This window comes from Tachyglossus aculeatus, unplaced genomic scaffold (assembly GCF_015852505.1).
Source record: "Tachyglossus aculeatus isolate mTacAcu1 unplaced genomic scaffold, mTacAcu1.pri scaffold_82_arrow_ctg1, whole genome shotgun sequence".
NCBI classification, from domain to species: domain Eukaryota; kingdom Metazoa; phylum Chordata; class Mammalia; order Monotremata; family Tachyglossidae; genus Tachyglossus; species Tachyglossus aculeatus.
Window position 1 is genome coordinate 325,585 of NW_024045094.1, and position 25,718 is coordinate 351,302.

Below are 25,718 nucleotides of genomic sequence, written 5' to 3' on the forward strand. Positions count from 1 at the left end.
ATGGGTCAGTGGGTGTCTGGTTGGAGTCTCGTTTTCAGCTTCTACCTTCTCACTGACCTTTTGTGGGTCCAATTTTGTAGAGCAGTTCTGTGATGTCCCCCCTCTACTGAAGATCTCCTGCTCTGAAGTCCACATTGCCATTGATGTGAGTTTGGCTGCTGGGTTCATCTTGTCTGCTGTCTGTTTCACTTACATCACCCTCTCCTATGCCCGCATCTTCTCAGCCGTGCTGAGGATGCCATTCTCCGAGGGCTGAACCAAAGCCTTCTCCACCTGCCTGCCCCATCTCACTGTCACCATCATTTTTCTCTTTACCGGAGCATTTGCCTATCTCAAACCACCTTCAGACTCTCCCTCGGCTCTCGATCTGCTGGTTTCCATGTTCTACACCGTGGTGCCCCCCACTGTGAACCCCCTTATCTACAGCCTGAGGAACAGGGAGCTGAAGGCTGCCCTGGGCAGGATCCTAAAGGGGACGTTTCCCCAGCATCCATTCTGGGAAAGAACATCTGTGTCCATGTACCAATAATCCCCTACCCTCCATAAAAGAGGAATTGCCCTTTGACATAAAGATAGATACCTCTGACCCAGAGGCCCAAAGAACAAGTCGGGATATTCAGGATTTGTCAAGGTCCGGGAGGTTGGCCGATAAGACTAGGTCATGAGTTGTGATGCATTCCCTAGGAGGCCTCATGGCTCAATAGCAAGTGAATTGGTGTCACATGACCTGAGTTCTAATCCCAGCTCGGCCACTGGCCTGCTGTGTGACCTGGCGTTAGTGTCTTACTGTTCCTGGGCTCTTACGTCCTCTTACACTCTGAGCCCCTGTGGGACAGGAAACATGTCTGTTTGGATTGTAATTTCATCTATGGACTGTAAGCTCATTGTGGGAACAGATTGTATCTAACTGTATTAGATTGTATTGTATTAGATTGTATTAGATTGTATCTAACTGTATTGTTGGATTGTATCCAACTCCATTGTATTGTACTCTTCAAAGTGCTGAGTACAGTGTAATGCACACAGTAAACACTCGACAAATGCCATCAAATGATTAAATTATTTATCATCACGTGGCACAGACATTGACACGGAAATTGTTAACAATGAATAATAAAAATAATAATAATAATGGTGTTTGAAACGAGATAGAGACAGTCACTAATGGAACTCCATTCTTTTAATTGCATTTATTGAGGGCTTACTGTGCACAGAGCACTGGACTAAGCGCTTGGGGAGTACAAGTTGGCAACATATAAAGGCGTTCCCTACCCAACGACGGGCTCACTGTCTAGAAGAGGGAGACAGACAACAAAACCAAACATGTATACAGGTGTCAAAACTGTCAGAATAAATAGAATTATAGCTATATGCACATCATTAACAAAATAGAGTAGTAAATATGCACAAGTAAAATGAATAGAGTAATAAATCTGTACAAATCTCTTCCACAGGAGAGGGGAAGGAGGTAGGGCAGGTGGGTGGGGAAGGAGAAGAGGAAAAAGGGGGCTCAGTCTGGGAAGGCTTCCTGGAGGACGTGAGCTCTCAGTAGGGCTTTGAAGGGAGGAAGAGAGCTGGCTTGGCAGATGTGCGGAGGGAGGGCATTCCAGGCCGGGGGGGATGACGTGGGCCGGGGGTCGACGGCGGGCCAGGCGAGAACGAGGCACAGTGAGGAGGTGAGCAGCAGAAGAGCAGAGGGTGTGGGCTGGGCAGTAGGAGGGAAGGGAGGTGAGGTAGGAGGGGGTGAGGTGATGGAGAGCCTTGAAGCTGAGTGTGAGGAGTTTTTGCATGATTCGTAGATTGACAGGCAACCACTGGAGATTTTTGAGGAGGGGAATGACATGCCCAGAGCGTTTCTGTACAAAGAAAAACCAGGCAGCAGAGTGAAGTATAGACTGAACCGGGGAGAGACAGGAGGATGGGAGATCAGAGAGGAGGCTGGTGCAGTAATCCAGCTGGGATAGGATGAGAGATTGAACCAGCAAGGTAGGGATTTGGAAGTCTAGTTTCCAGAACCCAGGTTAGTAAATCACCACAACAGGAGGAGCCATTTCCATCTTATTCATCCTCAACCCAGGAATTTCTCCTTCCCATCACCCCATTCTCAAAACCTCAGTCCCCTTCCCCACCCCACGCAGCCTGGGGGCGGATCAGAGGATGGATTCAGAGGAATCTATTGCTCTCTGGAGCTTTGAAATCAGAAGGTGTCAGAAAATGAAATCTATCAATTGACTGAATGAGCTGATTGTCTAAGGTGATATATGAGATGAAGCTGAAACCACCCACAGTTGATGTAGATTGTCAGTAACATTAGAAGCAGGTGGGATGTTGGGATGCAGATGCTGTTGTTTCCATGGGAACCCTGGGGTGCAACACCATTGCTGCAGCTTTAGGGACTGGGCCTTTATCTCTGAAGGACCTCAGGGACTTCACAGGCAGAGGATTTTGGCATCGGCCAGGACACGAGGTCCCGCAAGAGTTGATCCTCCAGGGATTCCCCATGGCGCAGTGACAGCTTTATCTTTGTGGAGGGGGACTCGTAGGAGAACATCTCCCTGCACAGAGGTGATCAGAGAGGGGCTGAGGGTGCCATGCTGTCCCTTCCTTCATAGCCAGGTGCACCCAAGAACTGGAGTGGAGAGAGTACCTTCCCAATCCAGCCGAGGTCAGAGCCCTCCAGCCCTATGCTGCCCCGGTGAGTGTGTCCGTGGGGTGTTGTAGGGGGAGGGAGAAACCATAATGGGGATGCAAGAGATGGAGCCATTCAGGGGAAGTGCTCACACCTGGGACCAGTGTCGGACTTTGGATCAGGGCTACTTCCTCAGAGGGGCGGTTGGGCTTTCAGGAGGGTAAGTATTTGACAGTGCAGTGGCCGCAACCATCACTTATCTCCCCTTCCTCATCCACCTCCATCCAGCTAGCATGACTGGATGGTAGTAGTAAGGGGACCTGGGTTCTAATCCTGACTCTGCCATTCATTCATTCATTCGTATTGATTGAGCACTTACTGTGTGCAGAGCATTGTACCAAGCCCTTGGAAAGTACAGTTTGGCAACAGATCAAGACAATCAATCAATCAGTCAGTCAATCGTATTTATTGAGTGCTTACTGTGTGCAGAGTACTGTACTAAGCGCTTGGGAAATACAAGTTGGCAACATATAGAGACAATCCCTACCCAACAGTGGGCTCACGGTCTAAATGGGGGAGACAACAACCGGCTCGGGGACCTAGGTTCTAATCCTGGCTCTGCCCCTTGTCTGCTGTGCGAGGTCGGACAAGTCACTTTGCTTCTCTGTGCCTTAGACACCGCATTTGTAAAATGGGAATTAAGAGTGAGTCTAACATGGTAGAAAGCCTTGAAGATAATTGTGAGGTATTTTTGTTTCATGTGAAAAGATACATGGTGCCAGTGAAGGGTTTGGAGGAGAGATGTTTGAACACTTCCTCGTCTTTTCTTATGCTATCTTGTCATCTCTGACCTATAGCGAATGAATGGACATATCTCTCCTGGAACACCCCATTCTCCAACTGCAATTGTTCTGGTAGTTCTTCCATAGAGTTTTTGTTGGTAAAATTACAGAAATTGTTTACCATTGCCTTCTTCCCTGCAGTAAACTTGAGTCTCCTCCTCGACTCTCTCCCGTGACACTGCTGCCCAGCAAAGGGGAGTTTTGAATTGCAGCAGATTGCCTTCCACCCGCTAGCCACTGCCCAAACTGGGAATGGAACAGGTATTCCTCTGCTTAACTGTCCTTCTGGTAGCCGAGACTGGTAGAGTACTGAAAACTCTCCAGGTACGATTCTGAGTTGGGGGAGTGATGCTTAAGCTAATAGTTAAATGCCTAAATGAGTGGTTAAATAGGTGTGGGTTTGTGTGACTGTGTGTATTTATGTGTCAGTAGCCACAATTAGTTGAAGCACGTGTGTGCTTGTGTGTGTGTGTCTGAGCGGCTGACTGGGGCCTTGCAGCACAGCGTCAGCATTATGATGTGCTCACATCGACCAGAAGTGGGTCCTGGAAGTAAGAAAATGTTTCTGGTGGGAAATGATGGGGAGGGAATGAGAGGGTGTGATTGGTTCTAAACCACCAGCACTATCATCAACTCCTCCATACAGAAATGTCAGGTGAACACAACGGAGGAAAGAGATTCAGTCCCTTCCCCCCTGGACTTACCAGTCTGCTGGACAAGACTGATCCAAAATAATTTACGGCTAAGGGGAAATAAGCATGAAAATGTGAATGCACAGCTTAATAACTTCTTCCATAGTAATGTGAATCTATAGGTGGGGAAGAGCTATGAGCAATTGTGAATGTGTAAATGCAGAAGTGGCATCTGGGCTGATTCATCATGGGGAGAAAAAACATCAATCTGGGCAAATTTGGAGGGAGAGAGAGATTTGGGCAGAAGGAAAGATCTAAGCCATTTGTTGGAGAAGGGAATATCCTTGGAGAGGCACAGGGAGAAGATCTGTTTCCAAGGGCTGGAGGGGAGTTGGTGAAGAGGGAAGGGAAACACAGAAGAGAACACCAGTCAAAAGCCTTGAAGCTAATGGCAAGGAGTTGATTGGAGTCAACCAGACTTCAGTCTGTTTCATTTTCCTCTGAGAACCACAATCTGATTTGTTGTGTCGGCCACTGTGTGTGTGCCCAGGGTGGGGCAGGGGAGGGAGTGAACAAACTTTAGCCGGCAGAGGTCTGGAGGGGAGGAGGAGAAGGGAATCTTCTCCCATCATCTTCCAGGGAAAAAATGTGTCTGGGCCCAGGGAGAGGCAAAAAGTAGTGGTAGTAGTAAGGGGACCTGGGTTTGAATCCTGACTCTGCCATTCATTCATGCATTCATTCAATCGTATTTATTGAGCACTTACTATGTGTACTATGTGCACTGTACTAAGCGCTTGGAAAGTACAATGCGGCAACAGATAGAGACAATCACTACCCAACAACAAGCTTGGGAAACTGGGCTTTTAATCCTGGCTCTGCCCTTTGACTGCTGGGTGACTTGGCCAAGGCACTTTGCTTCTCTGTGCCTCAAATACCGCATCTGTAAAATGGGAATTAAGACGGAGCCCTAAGTGCTCAGTAAATACCATTGTTTGATTAATTGTTGGGTACATACCCCTGTCCCCTCTCAGGATCATACCTAGAAAGTTTCCAGTACTCTACCAGTCTCAGCCAAGGGAGAGAGAGTCAAGCAGAGGGATATCCATTCCATTCCTAGCTTGGGCAGTGGCTAGCGGGTGGAAGACATTCTGCTGCATGTCAAAAGACACCTGTTCTGGGCAGCAGTGGCAGGAGAGAGAGTAGAGGGTGGAGACTCACGTTTACTGGGTGGAAGAAGGCAATGGTAAACCACTTCTCTATTTTTATCAAGAAAACGTTATGGATATAGTACCAGAACGCTTGCAGAGAGAGGTGGAGCATTCTGGGAGAGATGCGTCCATGGAGTCGCTATGGGTTGGAGGCAAATAGACATCATAAGTCAAGACATGCCAGACCACTGCACATATCAATACTATTGAACACTACAGGTGACAAATAAATACAACAGATTGATTTAATAATTATGATGATGGTATTTGTTAAATGCTCACTTCTAAGCACTGGCAAACTCCAAAAGGAATTAGTGTTGATTACTTCATCGATGTTATCAATCCATTATATTTATTAAGCATTTATGGTATGCAGAGTCTACCCACTAGACTGTTACCTGCTGGTGGGCAGGAAAATATCTGCCAACTCCGTTGGATTGAACTCTCCCAAGCACTTAGTACAGTGCTCTGCACACAGAGCACAGTAAATACCATTGAGCTATTGATTGACGTGTTCATACCCCTACATGTATCAATACTATTGAACTCTATAGGTGATCAATGAATACAACTGCTGTATTTATTGAAATGGGAATCAATCATACTTATTGATCATTTACAGTGTAGAGAGTGCTCTACGAAGTGTTTTGGAGGGTACAATATGGTATCATTTGTAGAAGTGTTACCTGCCCAAATGGAACTTACAGCCTGGAGGGAATGCCAATGTTTCCAAATTGGCATTCCCCTCTTCCTTTCCAGGAAGTCAGCATCCTCTCCCAGAAATGACCAACATTTCCACGGTGACCGAATTCCTCCTCCTGGGGTTCTCCGACATCCGAGAGCTGCAGCTGCTCCATGCCACGCTGTTCCTCCTTGTCTACCTAGCCGCCCTTCTGGGGAATCTCCTCATTATTGCTGTCACCACCCTCGACCAGCGTCTCCACACACCCATGTACTTCTTTCTCAAGAATTTGTCCTTCATAGACCTCTACTACATTTCTACAGCGGTACCCAAATCCATTGTCAACTCCTTGACCAGTGACAACTCCATCTCCTTTCTGGGTTGTGTCTCGCAGCTCTTCCTACTGGTCTTGTTTGCCACTTCGGAGTTTTTTCTCCTCACTGCAATGTCTTATGACCGCTATGCCGCCATCTGCTCCCCACTGTGCTATGAGCTCTTCGTGAACAAAACAGCCTGTGTTTGCATACTAGCAGCATCATGGCTCAGTGGGGGTCTGTTTGGAATCTTGTTTACAGCTTCTACCTTCTCCCTGACGTTTTGTGGGCCCAATGCTGTTCAGCAGTTCTTCTGTGACGTCCCCCCTCTGCTGAAGATCTCCTGCTCTGAAGTCCACATTGCCATTGATGTGAGTGTGGTTGCTGGGTTTCTTTTAGATGCTGTCTGCTTCATTTACATCACCCTCTCCTACGTCTTCATCTTCTCAGCCGTGCTGAGGATGCTGTCTTCCGAGGGCCGAACCAAAGCCTTCTCCACCTTCCTGCCCCATCTCACTGTCATCATCGTGTTTCTCTTTACCACAGCATTTGCCTATCTCAAACCACCTGCAGACTCACCCTCGGCTCTGGATCTGCTGGCTTCCATGTTCTACACCGTGGTGTCCCCCACTGTGAACCCCCTTATCTACAGCCTGAGGAACAGGGACTTGAAGGCTGCTCTGGGCAGGATCCTAAAGGGGACATTCCCCCAGCATCCATTCTGGGACAAAATGTCTGTGTTCATGTATCAATAATCCCCTACCCCCGCTTAAAAAGGGAATTACCATTAGATATATCCATATATGGTGTATATATATATATATGCATATATATATATATACCATTGAACCAGAGGCCCAAAGAACAAGTCTGGATATTCAAGATTTGTCAAGGTTTGGGGGGTTGGCCGATAAGATTAGGTCCTGAGTGACAATGCATTTCCTAGGAGACTTCATGGCTCAGTGGCATGTGAATGGTTGTCACATGACCAGAGTTCTAATCCCAGTTCAGCGACTGGCCTGCTGTGAGACCTGGCATTAGTGTCTTACCATTCTCGGGCTCTCACTTCCTCTTACACAGTGAGCCCTTATGGGACAGGAAACGTGTCTGATTGGATTGTAATTTCATCTTTGGGCTGTAAGGGCATTGTGGACATGGACTGAATCTACCAACTCCATTGTATTGTACTCTTTAAAGTGCTTACTACAATGTTCTGTCCACAGTAAGCATACAACAAATAACAGCAATAGATTGAATTATTTTGTTTCTGCTTCATCATGTGGCAAAGACGTGGACACAGAAATTGTTAACACCAACTGATAAAAGTGATAATAATCATAATAATGGTGTTTGAAAAGCGACAGAGACATTCACTGATGGAACTCTTGTTTCCAGAACCCAGGTTATTAAATCATCACATCAGGAGAAGCCATTTCCATCCTATTCTTCCTCAAGCCAGGAAGTTCCCCTTCCCATCATTCCTTTCTCAAAACCCCAGTCCCCTGCCCCACCCCACTCAGCCTGGGGGTGGGGGGGGGAAGCATAGGATGGATTCAGAGGAATGTCTTGCTCTGTCTAGCTTTACAATCAGAAGGTGTCAGAAAATGAAATTTTTCAATTGATTGAATGAGAAGCTGATTGACTAAATTTGTATGTGAGGTGAAGCTGAAACCACCCACAGTTGTTGTAGATTGTCAGTAACGTTAGAAACAGTTGGGATGTTGGGATGCAGATGTTGTTGTTTCCATGGAAACCGTGGGGTGCAGCACCATTGCTGCAGGTTTACGGACTGGGCCTTTATCTCCGCAGGACCGCAGGGACTTCACAGGCAGAGGATTTTGGCATCGCCTAGGACACGAGGTCCCACAAGAGTTGATCCTCCAGGGATTCTCCATGGTGCAGTGGCAGCTTTATCTTTGTGGAGGAGGACTCGCTGGAGAACATCTCCCTGCCCAGAGGTGATCAGTGAGGGGCTGAGGGTGCCACTCTGTCCTTTCCTTCATAGCCAGGAAAACCCAAGAACTGGAGTGGAGAGAGGACCTTCCCAATCCAGCCGAGGTCAGAGTCCTCCAGCTCTATGCTGCCCTGGTGAGTGTGACCGTGGGGTGTTGAAGGGGGAAGGAGAAACCATAATGGGGATGCAAGAGATGGAGCCATTCAGGGGAAGTGCTCACACCTGGGACCAGTGTTGGACTTTGGATCAGGGCTACTTCCTCAGAGGGGAGGTTGGGCTTTCAGGAGAAGCAGCATGGTTCAATGGAAAGAGCACGGGCTTTGGAGTCAGAAGTCATGGGTTCAAATACTGGCTCCGCCAGTTGTCAGCTGTGTGACTTTGGCCAAGTGACTTAACTTCTCTGTGCCTCAGTTACCTCTCCTGTAAAATGGGGTTTAAGAATGTGAGCCCCACGTGGGTCAACCTGATCACCTTGTAACCTCTCCAGTGCTTAGAACAGTGCTTTGCACATACTAAGTGCAAAATAAATACTATTGTTTTATTATTATTATTATTATTATTATTATTATTATTATTATTATTATGTATTTAACAGTGCAGTGGCCCCAACCATCATTTATCTCCCCTTCCTCAACCACCTCCATCCAGCTAACATGGAAGTCGCTTCCTGGCTGGGGTCCTGCAGCACAGTGGCAGCACTTTGGCCAGGAGTTTGTCCTGGATGTCAGAAAATGTTTCTGGTGAGAAATGACAGGGAGGGAATGAGAGAGTGTGATTGGTTCTAGGCCAGGAGCACTATCATCAACTCCTCCATGCAGGAATGTTGGGTGAACACAATGGAGGTAAGAGATTTAATCCCTTCCCTCCTGGATTTACAGTCTGCTGGGCTAGACTGATCCAGAAGAATTTACAGCTAGGGGGAAATAAGAATGGAAAGGTGGTTGCACAGTTTAATAAGTGCTTAGTAATGTGACTCTATAGCTAAGGAAGTACAATGAGCAGTTGTGAATGTATAAATGCAGAGATGGTATCTGGCCTGATTCGCATGGGGAGTAGAAACATGGGAAAATTTGAAGGGATAGGGAGGTTCGAGAAGAAAGAAGGATCTAAGCCATGTGTTGGAGAAGGGACTGCCCCTTTTCATTCATTCATTCAGTCAGTCATATTTATTGAGCACTTACTGTGCGCAGAGCAGTGTACTAACCGCTTGGGAAGTTCAAATAGGCAACATATAGAAAAGGTCCCTAACCAATAACGGGCTCACAATCTAGAAGGGGGAGACAGACAACAAAACAAAACAAGTAGACAGGGGGCAATACCATCAGAATAAATAGAATTAGAGCTAAATACACATCATTAATAAAATGAATAGAGTAATAAATATGTCCAAAATACACAAGTGTTGAGGGGAGGGGAAGGGGAGAGGGTGGAGGAGGGGATGGGAAGGGGAGGAGGAGGAGAGGAATAGGGAGAAGATCCATTTCCAAGGGCTGGAGGGTAGTTGGTGAAGAGGGAAGGGAAACACGGAGGAGAACACCAGTCAAAAGCCTTGAAGCTAGTGGCAAGGAGTTGATTGGAGTCAACCAGCCTTCAGTCTGTTTCATTTTCCTCTGAGAACCACAGTCAGATTTGTTGTGTCAGTGGCTGTGTGTGTATCCAAGGTGGGGCAGGGGAGGGAGTGAGCAAACCTTGGCTGGCGGAGGTCTAGAAGGGAGGAGGAGAAGGGAATCTTCTCCCATCACCTTCCTGGGAAAAAGTGTGTCTGGGCCCAGGGAGAGGCAAATAGTAGTGTTAGAAGTAAGGGGACCTGGGTTCTAATCCCGCCTCTACCATTCATTCATTCAGTCATATTGATTGAGCGCTTACTGTGTGCAGAACACTGTACTAATCGCTTGGAAAGTACAATTTGGAAAGTCCAACCGGCTCGGGGACCTAGCTTCTAATCCTGACTCTGCCCCTTGTCTACTGTGTGACATCGGGCAAATCATTTTGCTTCTCTGTGACTCAGATATCCCATCTGTAAAATGGGAACTTAGAGTGAGTCTCACATGGGAGAAAGCCTTGAAGATAATTGTGAGGTGTTTTTGTTTCATGTGAAAAGATACATGGTGCCAGTGAAGGGTTTGGAAGAGAGATGTTTGAGCTCTTCTTTGTCTTTTCTTTTGCTATCGTGTCATGTCTGACGCATAGGGAATGGAACGCCCCATTCTCCAACTGCGAATGTTCTAGTAGTTTACCCATAGAGTTTTCTTGGTAAAAATACAAAAGTTGTTTACCATTTCCTTCTTCCCTGCAGTAAACCTGAGTTTCCTCCTCAACTCTCTCCCATGACAGTGCTGCCCAGTACAGGGGAGTTTCGACTTGTAGCAGATTGCCTTCCACCCACTATCAATCAATCAATCAGTCGTATTTATTGAGCGCTTACTATGTGCAGAGCACTGTACTAAGCGCTTGGGAAGTACAAATTGGCAACACATAGAGGCAGTCCCTACCCAACAGTGGGCTCACAGTCTAAAAGGGGGAGACAGAGAACAGAACCAAACATACCAACAAAATAAAATAAATAGGATAGAAATGTACAAGTAAAATAAATGAATAAATAAATAAATAAATAAATAAATAGAGTAATAAATATGTACAACCATATATACATATATATAGGTGCTGTGGGGAAGGGAAGGAGGTAAGGTGGGGGGATGGAGAGGGGGAAGAGGGGGAGAGGAGGGAAGGGGCTCAGTCTGGGAAGGCCTCCTGGAGGAGGTGAGCTCTCAGCAGGGCCTTGAAGGGAGGAAGAGAGCTAGCTTGGCGGAGGGGCAGAGGGAGGGCATTCCAGGCCCGGGGGATGACGTGGGCCGGGTGTCGATGGCGGGACAGGTGAGAACGAGGTACAGTGAGGAGATTAGCGGTGGAGGAGTGGAGGTTGCAGGCTGGGCAGTAGAAGGAGAGAAGGGAGGTGAGGTAGGAGGGGGCGAGGTGATGGAGAGCCTTGAAGCCCAGGGTGAGGAGTTTCTGCCTGATGCGCAGATTGATTGGTAGCCACTGGAGATTTTTGAGGAGGGGAGTAATATGCCCAGAGCGTTTCTGGACAAAGATAATCCGGGCAGCAGCACTCAAGAACTGGAGTGGAGAGAGGACCATCCCAAGCTAGCAGAGGTCAGAGTCCTACAGCCTTACGCTGCCCCAGTGAGTGTGACTGGGGAGTGTTGGAGGGGGAGGGAGAGACCATGATGGGGATGCAAGAGATGGAGCCATTCTGGGGAAATGCTGATACATGGGGCCAGTGTCGGAGTTTGGGTCATGACTACATCCTCAGAGGGGCTGGGAGGTTTTCAGGAGGGTAAATATTTGACAGTGCAGTGTCCCAAACCATCACTTGCCTCCCTTTCCTCATCCACCTCCATCCAGCTAGCATTCCTGGCTGGGACCCTGCAGCAGAGTGTCAGCATTATGCTGCGGTCACTTCGGACAGCAGTGGGTCCTGGATGTCAGAAAATGTTTCTGGTGAGAAATGACAGGGAGGGAATGAGAGGATGTGATTGGTTCTAGACCACAAGCGCTATCATCAACTCCTCCATGTAGGAATGTTGGGTGAACACAATGGAGGTAAGAGATTCAATCCCTTCCCTCCTGGATTTACCGGTTTGCTGGGCTAGACTGATCCAAACGAATTTACAGCTAGGGGGAAATAAGAAGGGAAAGGTGGATGCACAGCTTAATGGGTGCTTAGTCATGTGAATCTATGGGTAGTAAAGTGCAATGAGCAGTTGTGAATGTGTAAATGCAGAGGAGGTATCTGGCCTGAATCGGCATGGGGAAAATAAACATCAATCTGGGCAAGTCTGAAGGGAGAGGGAGATTCAGGAAGAAAGAAGGATCTAAGCCATGTGTTGGAAAAGGGAATGTCCTTTTCAATTAATTAATTAATTCATTCATTCATTCATTCAATCGTGTTTATTGAGCGCTTACTGTGTGCAGAGCACTGTACTAAGCAATTGGGTAGTACAAATTGGCAACATATAAAGAATGTCCCTAACCAATAACAGGCTCGCCGTCTAGAAGGGGGAGACAGACAACAAAACAAAACAAGTAGACAGGTGACAATATCATCAGAATAAATAGAATTATAACTAAATACACATGATCAATAAAATAGAGTAATAAATATGTACAAACATATACAAGTGCTGTGGGGAGGGGAAGGGGATTGAACATAGTGCAGGTGGGGAGATGGGGATGGGAGGAGGAGGAGTGGAAAAGGGATAAGATCTATTTCCAGGGGCTGGAGGGTAGTTGGTGAAGAGGGAAGGGAAACACGGACGAGAACACCAGTCAAAAGCCTTGAAGCTAGTGGCAACGAGTCGATTGGAGTCAACCAGGCTTCAGCCTGTTTCATTTTCCTCTGAGAACCACAATCCCGATTTTTTGTGTCGGCGGCTGTGTGTGTATCCAAGGTGGAGCAGAGGAGGGAGCAAACAAACTTGGGCTGGAAGAGGGCTGGAGGGGAGGAGGAGAAGGGAATCTTTTCCCATCACAGTCCAGGGAAAAAGTGTGTCTGGGCCCAGGGAGAGGCAAATAGTAGTGATAGCAGTAAGGGGACCTGGGTTCTTATCCTGATTCTGCCATTCAGTCTTTCATTCATTCATTCATCCATTCTACATTCACTCCCTTGGTGACCTCATTCGCTCCCAAGGCTTCAACTATCATCTCTACGCTGATGACACCCAAATCTACATCTCTGCCCCTGCTCTCTCCCCTTCCCTCCAGGCTACCATCTCCTCCTGCCTTCAGGACATCTCTATCTGGTTGTCTGCCCGCCACCTAAAACTCAACATGTCCAAGACTGAACTCGTCTTCCCTCCCAAACCCTGCCCTCTCTCTGACTTTCCCATCACTGTTGACGGCACTACCATCCTTCCCGTCTCACGAGCCCGCAACCTTGGTGTCATCCTCGACTTCGCTTTCTCGTTCACTCCTCACACCCAAGCCATCACCAAAACCTGCGGGTCTCAGCTCCGCAACATTGCCAAGATCCGCCCTTTCCTCTCCATCCGAACCGCTACCCTGCTCATTCAAGCTCTCAGGCTATCCCATCTGGACTACTGTATCAGCCTTCTCTCCCATCGCCCATCCTCTTGTCTCTCCCTATTTCAATCCATACTTCACGCCGCTGCCCGGATTGTCTTTGTCCAGAAATGCTCTGGGCATGTTACTCCCCTCCTCAAAAATCTCCAGTGGCTACCAATCAACCTACGCATCAGGCAGAAACTCCTCACCCTCAGCTTCAAGGCTCTTCATCACCTCGCCCCCTCCTACCTCACCTCCCTTCTCTCCTTCTCCAGCCCAGCCCACACCCTCCGCTCCTCTGCCGCTAATCTCCTCACCGTGCCTCATTCTTGCCTGTCCTGCCATCGACCCCCGACCCACATCATCCCCCTGGCCTGGAATGCCCTCCCTCCCCACATCCGCCAAGCTAGCTCTCTTCCTTCCTTCAAGGCCCTACTGAGAGCTCACCTCCTCCAGGAGGCCTTCCCAGACTGAGCCCCCTCCTTTCTCTCCCCCTCCTTCCCCTCTCCATCCCCCCGCCTTACCTCCTTCCCTTTCCCACAGCACCTGTATATATGTATATATGTTTGTACATATTTATTACTCTATTTATTTATTTATTTTACTTGTACATGTCTATTCTATTTATTTTATTTTGTTAATACGTTTGGCTTTGTTCTCTGTCTCCCCCTTCTAGACTGTGAGCCCACTTTTGAGTAGGGACCGTCTCTATGTGTTGCCAACTTGTACTTCCCAAGCGCTTAGTACAGTGCTCTGCACACAGTAAGCACTCAATAAATACGATTGATTGATTGATTCATTGATTGATTCATTTATTCAATCGTATTGATTGAGCACTTACTATGTGCAGAGCACTGTACTAAGCTCTTGGAAAGTACAATTTGGCAACAGATAGGGACAATCCCTACCCAACAACCGGCTTGGGGACTTAGGTTCTAATCCTGACTCTGCCCCTTGTCTGCTGTGTGACGTCGGACAAGTCACTTTGCTTCCCTGTGCCTCAGATACTGCATCTGTAAAATGGGAATTAAGAGTGAGCCTCACATGGTAGAAAGCCTTGAAGATAATTGTGAGGTATTTTTTCATGTGAAAAGATACATGGTGCCAGTGAAGGGTTTGGAGGAGAGATGTCTGAACGCTTCTTTGTCTATTCTTATGCTATCATGTCATCTCTGACCCATAGCGAATGAATGGACATATCTCTCCAGGAATGCCCCATTCTCCAACTGCAAGTGTTCTGGTAGTTCATCCATAGAGTTTTCTTGGTAAAAATACAGAAGTGGTTTACCATTGTCTTCTTCCCTGCAGTAAACATGAGTCTCCTCCTCGACTCTCTCCCATGACACTGCTGCCCAGCCCCGGGGAGTTTTGAATGCAGAGCACTGTACTAAGCACTTGGGAAGTACAAGTCGTCAACATATAGAGATGGTCCCTACCCAACAACGGGCTCACAGTCTAGAAGGGGGAGACAGAGAGCAAAGCAAAACATGTAGACAGGGGTCAAAATCGCCAGAATAAATAAAATTAATGTTATATGAACATTATTAACAAAATATATAGAATAGTAAATATGTACATGTTAAATAGAGTAATAAATCTGTACTCTCTCTATATATGTATATATATGCATATATATGTATACACACATATATATATATACAAGTGCTGTGGGGATGGGAAGGAGGTAGGGCAGTGTGGGGGGGTGGGGAGGAGAAGAGGAAAAAGGGGGCTCAGTCTGGGAAGGCCTACTGGAGGAGGTGAGCTCTCAGTAGGGCTTTGAAGGGAGGAAGAGAGCTAGCTTGGTGGATGTGTGGAGGGAGGGCATTCCAGGCCAGGGGAAGGACATGGGCCGGGGGTCGATGGCAGGAGAGGCTAGAACGAGGTACAGTTAGGAGGTTAGCGGCAGAGGAGTGGAGGGTGCGGGCTGGGCTGTAGAAGGAAAGAAGGGAGGTGAGGTAGGAGGAGGTGAGGTGATGGAGAGCCTTGAAGCCAAGAGTGAGGAGTTTTTGCTTGATTCGTAGGTTGACAGGCAGCCACACTGGAGATTTTTGAGGAGGGGAATAACATGCCCAGAGCGTTTCTGCACAAATATGATCCAGGCAGCAGAGTGAAGTATAGACTGAAGTGGGAAGAGACGGGAGGATGGGAGATCAGAGTGGAGGCTGATCCAGTCGGGACAGGTTGAGAAATTGAACCAGTAAGGTAGCAGTTTGGATGGAGAGGAAAGGGCAGATCTTGGCGATGTTGTGGAGGTGTGACCGGCAGGTTTTGGTGACAAATTGGGTGTGTGGGGTGAACGAGAGAGCTGAATAGAGGATGAAACCAAGGTTACGGGCCTGTGAGATGGGAAGGATGGTAGTGCCGTCTACAGTAATGGGAAATTCAGGGAGAGGGAAGGGTTTGGGAGGGAAGATAAGCATTTCAGTCTTGGACATATTGAGTTTAGATGGCAGGCAGACATCCAGATGGAGATGTCCTGAAGGCAGGAGGAGACACGAGCATGGAGGGAGGGAGAGTGCAGGGGCAGAGATGTAGATTTGGGTGTCATCAGCGTAGAGATGATAGTTGAAGCTGTGGGAGCGAATGAGTTCACCAAGGGCGTGAGTGTAGATAGAGAACAGAAGGGGACCAAGCAATACCTGACCCTTGAGGAATCCCTACAGAAAGGGGATGGGAGGGGAAGGAGGAGCCCGCAAAAGAGACTGAGAATGAACGGCCGGAGAGATAAGAGAAGAACCAGGAGAGGACGGAGCCTGTGAAGCCAAGGTTGGAGAGCGTGTTGAGGAGAAGGGGGTGGTCCACAGTGTCGAAGGCAGTTGAGAGGTCGAGGAGGATTAGGAAAGAGTAGGAGCACTTAGTACAGTGCTCTGCACACAGTGAGTATTCAGTGAATGCCATTGAGCTTGATGAGTTCATACCCCTACATGTATCAATACTATTGAACTCTATAGGTGATCAATGAATACAACTGCTTTATTTATTAAAATGGGAGTCAATCACATTTATTGATCACTTACAGTGTGTAGAGTGCTGTACTAAGTGCTTGGGAGGGTGTGATATGATATAATATGTAGAAACGTTACTTGGCCAAAAGGAACTTACAGCCTGGGGGGAATGCCAATGTTTCCAAAATGAAGTTCCCCTCTTCCTTTCCAGGGAGTCAGCATCATCTCGCAGAAATGACCAACATCTCCACGGTGACCGAATTCCTCCTCCTGGGGTTCTCTGACACCCGAGAGCTGCAGCTGCTCTATGCCACACTGTTCCTCCTGGTCTACCTAGTGGCCCTCCTGGGGAATCTCCTAATTATTGCTGTCACCACCCTCGACCAGGGTCTCCACACCCCCATGTACTTCTTCCTCAAGAACTTGTCCTTCATAGACCTCCACTTCATTTCTACAATGGTACCCAAATCCATTGTCGGCTCCTTGTCCATTGACAGCTCCATCCCTTTTCTGGGTTGTGTCTCACAGCTCTTCCTAGTGGTCTTGTTTTCCTGTTCAGAGTTTTTTGTCCTCACCGCAATGTCCTATGACCGCTATGCTGCCATCTGCTCCCCCCTGCTTTATGAGCTCATCAAGAACAAAACAGCCTGTATGCGCATGGCAGCAGCGTCATGGCTCGGTGGGGGCCTGTTTGGAGTCTTGCTTTCAGCTTCCACCTTCTCATTGACTTTTTGTGGGTCCAATATTGTTGAGCAGTTTCCAATCAATCAATCAATCAATCATATTTATTGAGCACTTACTATGTGCAGAGCACTGTACTAAGCGCTTGGGAAGTACAAATTGGCAACATATAGAGACAGTCCCTATTCAACATTGGGCTCACAGTCTAAAAGGGGGAGGCAGAGAAAAAAAACAACCATACTAACAAAATAAAATAAATAGAATAGATATGTACAAGTAAAATGAATAAATAAATAAATAGAGTAATAAATGTGTACAAGCATATATACATATATACAGGTGCTTCGTACAGTGCTCTGCACACAGTAAGTGCTCAATCAATACGATTGAATGAATGAATGACTGAATGGCAGAGTCAGGATTAAAAGCCAGGTCCACCTTATTACTGCCACTACTATTTGCCTCTCCCTGGGGCCAGACATGTTTTTTCCCTGGACTGTGATGGGAGAAGATTGCCTTCTCCTCCTCCCCTCAAGACCTTCACCAGCCAAGGTTTGTTCACTGCCTCCCGTGCCCCACCTTGGATATACACACACAGCCGCCAACACAATAAATCTGCTTATGGTTCTCAGAGGAAAATGAAACAGACTGAAGCCTGGCTGACTCCAATCAACTCCTTGCCACTAGCTTCAAGGCTTTTGACCGGTGTTCTCCTCCGTGTTTCCCTTCCCTCTTCACCGACTGCCCTCCAGCTCTTGGAAATAGATCTTCTCCCTTTTCCTCTCCTCCTCCTCCCCTCCCCATCTGCCCCCCACTACCCTACCCCTTCCCCTCCCCACAACACTTGTGTATATTTGTACATATTCATTACTCTATTGTATTAATGATGTGTATATAGCTATAATTCTCCTTTTTCTGATGATATTGCCCCTTGTCTATTTGTTTTGTTTTGTTTAGTTGTCTGTCTTGCCCTTCTAGAGTGTGAGCCCGTGATTGGGTAGGGACCGTCTCTATATGTTGCTGATTTGTACTTTCCAAGTGCTTATTACCCTGCTCTGTGCACAGTAAGCGCTCAATAAATGCGATTGATTGAATGAATGAATGAATGAATGAATGAATGAATGAAAAAGGACATTCCCTTCTCCAACACATGGCTCAGATCCTTCTTTCTTCCCGAATCTCCTTCTCCCTTCAAATTTGTCCAGATTCATGTTTCTTCTCCCCATGCTGAATCCGCCCAGATGCCACCTCTGCATTTACACATTCACAACTGCTCATAGCTCTTCCCTACATATAGATTCACATTACTATGGAAGAACGTATTAAACTGTGCATGTACAGTTTCATGCTCATTTTCCCCTCGCTGTAAATTATTTTGGCTCATTTTAGCCCAGCAGACTGTCAAGTCCAGGAGGGAAGGGATTGTTTCTCCCCCCTCTGCTGAAGATCTCCTGCTCTGAAGTCCACATTGCCATTGACGTGAGTGTAGCTGCTGGGTTAGTCTTAGATGCCGTCTGCTTCACCTACATCACCCTCTCCTACGTCTTCATCTTCTCAGCCGTGCTGAGGATGCCATCCTCCGAGGGCCGAACCAAAGCCTTCTCCACCTACCTGCCCCATCTCACTGTCATCATCATTTTTGCCTTTACCGGATCATTTGCTTATCTCAAACCACCTGCAGACTCTCCCTCGGCTCTAGATCTGCTGGTTTCCATGTTCTACACTGTGGTGCCCCCCACTGTGAACCCCCTTATCTACAGCCTGAGGAACAGGGAGCTGAAGGCTGCCCTGGGCAGGATCCTAAAGGGGACATTCCCCCAGGATCCATTCTGGTACAAAATGTCTGTGTCCATGTCCTAATAATCCCCTACGCCCAATAAAAGGAGGAATTGCAATTAAACATATCCATATATATCCCACTGAACCAGAGGCCCAAAGAACAAGTCTGGATATTCAGGATTTGTCAAGGTCTGGGAGGTTGGCTAATAAGACTAAGTCATGAGTGACAATGCATTCCCTAGGAGGCTTCATGGTTAAATGGCATGTGAATGGGTGTCCCATGACCTGAATTCTAATCCCAGCTCGGCCACTGGCCTACTTTGTGCCCTAGCGTTGGTGTCTTACCATTCCAGGGCTCTCACTTCCTCATACACTCTGAGCCCTTGTGGGACAGGAAATGTGTCTGACTGGACTGTAATTTCATCTTTGGGCTGTAAGCTCATTGTGGGCACAGATTGAATCTACCAACTCCGTTGTATTGTACTCTTTAAAGCACTTACTACAATGTTCTGCACACAGTAAACACACAACAAATACCATCAATGGACAGAATTATATTGTTTCTGCTTCATCATGTGGCACAGATGTGGACACAGAAATTGTTAACACCAGATAATAAAAGTGATAATAATCATAATAATGGTGTTTGTAAAGGGACAGACACACTTACTGATGGAACTCTAGTTTCCAGAACCCAGGTTAGTACATCATCACAACAGGAGGAGCCATTTCTATCCTATTCTTCCTCAAGCCAGGAATTTCTCCTTCCCATCATCCCATTCTCAAAACCCCAGTCCCCTGCCCCACCCTACTCAGCCTGGGGGAGAATCATAGGATGGATTCAGAGGAATGTCTTCCTCTGTCTAGCTTTGCAATCAGAAGGTGTCAGAAAATGCAATTGTTCAATTGACTGATTGAATGAGAAGCTGATTGATTAATGTTGCATATGACGTGAAGCTGAAAACACCCACAGTTGTTGTAGATTGTCAGTAACATTAGAAATAGTTGAGATGTTGGGATGCACATGCTGTTGTTTCCATGGAAACCCTGGAGTGCAGCACCATGGCTGCAGCTTTAGGGACTGGGCCTCTATCTCTGCAGGACCTCAGGGACCTCTCAGGCAGAGGAGTTTGGCATCAGCCAGGACACGAGGTCACATCTGAGGTGATCCTCCAGGGGTTCCAAACAGAGCGGTGGCTGCTTTTTCTTTGGGGATGGGGGACTCTCTGAAAAACATCTCCCTGCTCACTGGAGATAAGAGAGGAGCTGAGGTTTCCATGCTCTCCCTTCCTTCATAGCCAGCTGCACTCAAGAACTGGAGTGGAGAGAGGCCCATCTCTACCCAGCAGAGGTCAGAGCCCTCCAGCCATACACTGCCCCAGTGAGTGTGACCCGGGGATGTAGGAGGGGAGGGGGAGACCATGATGGGGATGGAACAGATGGAGCAATTCAGGGGAAATGCTCACACATGGGGACAGTGTCAGATTTTGGGGCAGGGCTACATCCCCAGAGGGGCAGGTGGGCTTTCGGGAGTGTAAGTATTTGACAGTGCAGTGGCCCTAACCATCACTCATCTCCTCTTCCTTATCCACCTCCATCCAGCTAGCATGCCTGGCTGGGGCCCTGAAGCACGTCAGCATTACGCTGTGGTCACTTTGACCAGGAGTGGGTCCTGGACGTCAGAAAATGTTTCTGGTGAGAAATGAAAGGGAGAGAATCAGAGAGTGTGATTGGTTCTAGACCAAGAGCACTATCATCAACTCCTCCATGTAGGAATGTAGGGTGAACACAATGGAGGTAAGACATTCAATCTCTTCCCTCCTGGACTTACCGGTCTGCTGGGCTAGACTGATCCGGAAGAATTTACAGCTAGGGGGAACTAAGAATGGAAAGGTGGATGCACAGCTTAATAAATGCTTAGTAATATGCATCTATAGGTAGACAAGTGCAATGAGCAGTTGTAAAAGTGTAAATGCAGAGGTGGCATCTGGGCGGATTCAGCATGGGGAGAAGAAACATTAATCTGGGCAAATTTGGAGGTAGAGGGAGATTTGGGCAGAAGGAAGGATCTGAGTCATGTGTTGGAGAGGGGAATGTCCTTGGAGAGGCACAAGAAGCAGATCTGTTTTCAAGGGCTGCAGGGGAGTTGGTGAGGAGGGAAGGGAAACATGAAGGAGAACACCGGTAAAAAGCCTTGAATCTAATGGCAAGTAGTTGATTGGAGTCAACCAAACCTCATACGGATTCATTTTCCTCATTTGTACATTAGCTTGGGCAGTGGCTAGAGAGTGGAAAGCAATCTGCTACAAGCCAAAATGCACTTGCTCTGGGCAGCAGTGGAAGGGGAGAGAGTCGAGGGTGGAGACTCAGGTTTATTGGGTGGAAGAAGGCAATGGTAAACCACTTCTCTGTTATTACCAAGAAAACTCCATGGATACAGTACCAGAACGCTTGCAGATGGAGGTGGAGCATTCTGGGAGAGATGCGTCCATGGAGTCGCTATGGGTCAGAGGCGAATCGACGGCATAACTCAACACATGCCAGACCGCTGCACATATTTACGCTATTGAACACTACAGGTGACAAATAAATACAACAGATTGATTTAACAATAATGATGATGGTATTTGTTAAGTGCTCACTATGTGTGAAGCATTTTTCTAAGTACTGCCAAACTCCAAAAGGAATTAGTGTTGATTACTTCATCGATGCTATCAATCCTTCGTATTTATTAAGCATTTATGGTATGCAGAGTCTACCCACTGGATTGTTACCTCCTGGTGGGCAGGAAAATATCTTCCAACTCCATTGGATTGAACTCTCCCAAGCACTTAGTACAGTGCTATTCAGTAAATACCATTGAGCTATTGATGGATGTGTTCATATCCCTACATTTATCAATACTAGTGAACTCTATATGTGATCAATGAATACAACTGCTTGATTTATCAAAATTGGAATCAATCATAATTATTGATTGCTTATAGTGTTTAGAGCTCTGTACTAAGTGCTTGGGAGAGTACAATATGATATAATTTGTTGAAGTGTTATCTGCCCTAAAGGACCTTATAGTCTGGAGGAAATGCCAATGTTTTTAAATTGAAGTTCACCTCTTCCTTTCCAGGGAGCCAGCGTCATCTTCCAGAAATGACCAACATCTCCACGGTGGGCGAATTCCTCCCTCTGGGGTTCTCTGATATCTGGGAGCTGCAGCTGCTCCACACCACGCTGTTCCTCCTTGTCTACCTAGCGGCCCTTCTGGGGAATCTCCTCATTGTTGCTGTCACCACCTTCGACCAGCGTCTCCACACCCCCATGTACTTCTTTCTCAAGACCTTGTCCTTCATAGACCTCTGCTACATTTCTACAACAGTACCCAAATCCATTGTCAGCTCCTGGACCAGTGACAGCTCCATCTCCTTTCTAGGTTGTGTCTCGCAGCTCTTCCTAGTGATCTCCTTTGGTGCTTCAGAGTTTTTTGTCCTCACCGCAATGTCTTACGACCGCTATGCCGCCATCTGCTCCCCACTACGCTAGGAGCTCATCATGAACAAAACAGCCTGTGTGTGCATACTAGCAGCGTCATGGCTCATTGGGGGTCTGTTGGGAATCTTCTTTTCAGCTTCTACCTTCTCCCTGACCTTCTGCAGTTCTTCTGTGACGTCCCCCCTCTGCTGAAGATCTCCTGCTCCGAAGTCCACATTGCCATTGATGTGAGTGTGGCTGCTGGATTCTTCTTAGATGCTGTATGTTCCATTTGCATCATTCTCTCCTATGTCTTCATCTTCTCAGCCGTGCTGAGGATGCCGTCCTCCGAGGTCCGAACCAAAGCCTTCTCCACCTGCCTGCCCCATCTCACTGTCATCATCATTTTTCTCTTTACTACAGCATTTGCCTATCTCAAACCACCTTCAGACTCGCCCTCAGCTCTGGATCTGCTGGTTTCCATGTTCTACACTGTGGTGCCCCCCACTGTGAACCCCCTTATCTACAGCCTGAGGAACAGGGACCTGAAGGCTGCCCTGGGCAGGTTCCTAAAGGGGACATTCCCCCAGCATACATTCTGGGACAAAACGTCTTTGTCCATGTACCAATAATCTCCTATCCCCCCTTAAAAAGGAATTACCCTTAGACATACCCATATATACCACTGACCCAGAGTCCCAGAGAACAAGTCTGGATATTCAGGATTTGACAAGTTCTGGGCGGTTGGCTGATAAGAGTAGGTCGTGAGTGACAATGCATTCCCTAGGAGGCCTCATGGCTCAATGGCTCAATGGGTGTCACATGACCTGAGTTCTAATCCCAGCTCGGCCACTGGCCTGCTGTGTGACCTGACATTAGTGTTTTACCATTGCTGGGCTCTCACTTCCTCTTACACTCTGAGCCCTTGTGGGACAGGAAACGGGTCTGATTAGATTGTAATTTCATTTTGGGGCTGTAAGACCATTGTGAGCACGGACTGAATCTACCAACTCTGTTGTACTGTACTCTTCGAAGTGCTTACTACAATGTTCTGCGTACAGTAAACACACAACAAATACCATCGATGGATTGAATCATTTTGTTTCTGTTTCATCACGTGGCACAGACGTAGACACAGAAATTGTTAACACCAAATAATAAAAATGATAATAGTCATGATAATGGTGTTTGAAAGAGGACTCACACTCCTCCCCCCGTAAATCTATATTACTACCCCATAGAGACCTCCGCACTCTCGACCCATCTGTCTTTCTCAGCACATCATACCCCACCTCACCTCCCTAGCCTCTTTACCCAATCTTGATGACCAGATTACTGCTCTCAACTCCACCCTCTCTACTCAACTCACTCGCTCCCCTTTCCCTTCGCCACTCTCGTACCACTAACCCACAGCCTTGGATCACTCCCACTGTCCGCCTCCTTCGCTCTTATGCTCGAGCTGTTGGCTGCTGCTTGCGAAAGTCTAAACACCAAGCCAACCTGTTCGCTTGAGGTTTATCCTATTCAATTTATTTTGTTAATGATGTGTATCTAGCTTTATTTTTATTTATTCTGGTGACTTGACACCTGTCCACATGTTTTGTTTTGTTGTCTGTCTCCCCCTTCTAGACTGTAAGCCCATTGTTGGATAGGGACCGTCTCTATATGTTGCCAACTTGTACTTCCCAAGCGCTTAGTACAGTGCTCTGCACACAGTAAGGGCTCAATAAACACGATTGAATGAATGAATGAAAAGCCCTACTGAAAGCTCATCTCCTCCAGGAGGCCTTCCCAGACTGAGCCCCCTCCTTCCTTTCCTCCTCCCCATCCCCTCGGCCCTACCTCCTTCCCCTCCCCAAAGGACTTGTATAGATTTGTATAGATTTATTACTCTGTGCCTCAGATACCGTATCTGTAAAATGGGAGTTAAGAGTGAGTCTTACATGGTAGAAAGCCTTGAAGATCATTGTGAGGTGTTTTTGTTTCATGTGAAAAGATACATGGTGCCAGTGAAAGGTTTGGAGGAGAGATGTTTGAGCGCTTCTATGTCTTTTCTTAGGCTATCGTGTCGTCTCTTCCCCATGATGAATGAATGGACACATCTCTCCAGGAACGCCCCATTCCTGAATGTGTAAATGCAGAGGTGGCATCTGGGTGGATTCGGCATGGGGAGAAGAAACATAAATCTGGGCAAATTAGGAGGGATAGGGAGATTCGGGCAGAAAGAAGAATCTAAGCCATGTGTTGGAGAAGGGAATGTCCTTGGAGAAGCACAGGTAGAAGATCTGTTTCCAAGGGCTGGAGGGGAGTTGGTGAAGAGGGAAGGGAAACACTGAGGAGAACACCAGTAAAAAGCCTTGAAGCTAATGGCAAGGAGTTGATTGGAGTCAACCAAACCTCAATCGGATTCATTTCCCTCATTTGTACCTTAGCTTGGGCAGTGGCTAGTGAGTAGAAGGCAATCTGCTCCAAGTCAAAATGCACCTGTTCTGGGCAGCAGTGGCAGGGGAGAGAGTTGAGAGTGGAGACTCAGGTTTACTGGGTGGAAGAAGGCAATGGTAAAGCACCTCTCTATTTTTACCAAGAAAACTCCATGGATACAGTACCATAACGCTTGCAGATGAAGGTGGGGCATTCTTGGAGTGATGCATCCATGGAGTCGCTATGGGTCAGAGGCGAATCGACAGCATAAGTCAAGACATGTCAGACCGCTGCACATTTTAATACTGTTGAGCATTACAAGTGACAAATAAATACAACAGGTTGATTTAATAATAATGATGATGGTATTTGTTAAACACTCACTACGCATGTAGCACTGTTCTAAATGCTGGCAAATTCCAAAAGGAATTAGTGTTGATTACTTCATCGATGCTATCAATCCATTGTATTCATTAAGAATTTATGGTATGCAGAGTCTACCCAGTAGACTGTTACCTTCTGGTGGGCAGGAAAATATCTGCCAACTCCATTGGATTGAACTCTCCCAAGCACTTAATACAGTGCTCTGCACACAGGGAGTATTCGGTAAATACCCTTGAGCTATTAATTGATGTCTTCATACCCCTACATGTATCAATACTGTTGAATTCCGTAGGTGATCAATGAATACAACTGCTTTATTTATTAAAATGGGAATCAATCCTATTTATTGATCACTTACAGTGTGTAGAGCGCTGTACTAAGTGCTTGATAGAGTGCAATGTGATATAATTTGTAGAAGTGTTACCAGCCCAAAAGGATGTACAGTCTGGAGGGAATGCCAATGTTTCTAAATTGAAGTTCCCCTCTTCCTTTCCAGGGAATCAGCATCATCTCCCAGAAATGACCAACATCTCCACCGTGGCTCAATTCCTCCTCCTGAGGTTCTCTGACATCCGGGAGCTGCGGCTGGTCTATGCCATGCTGATCCTCCTTGTCTACTTAATGGCCCTTCTGGGGAATCTCCTCATTATTGCTGTCACCACCCTCGACCAGCGTCTCCACACCCCCATGTACTTCTTTCTCAAGAACTTGTCCTTCA

The 25,718-nt window shown here is 47.1% G+C and overlaps 1 pseudogene; it reads left to right on the forward strand.

Annotated features, from left to right (window-relative positions):
- Positions 1-25,718, forward strand: part of LOC119924111 — a 43,386-nt pseudogene that overhangs the window by 9,502 nt on the left and 8,166 nt on the right.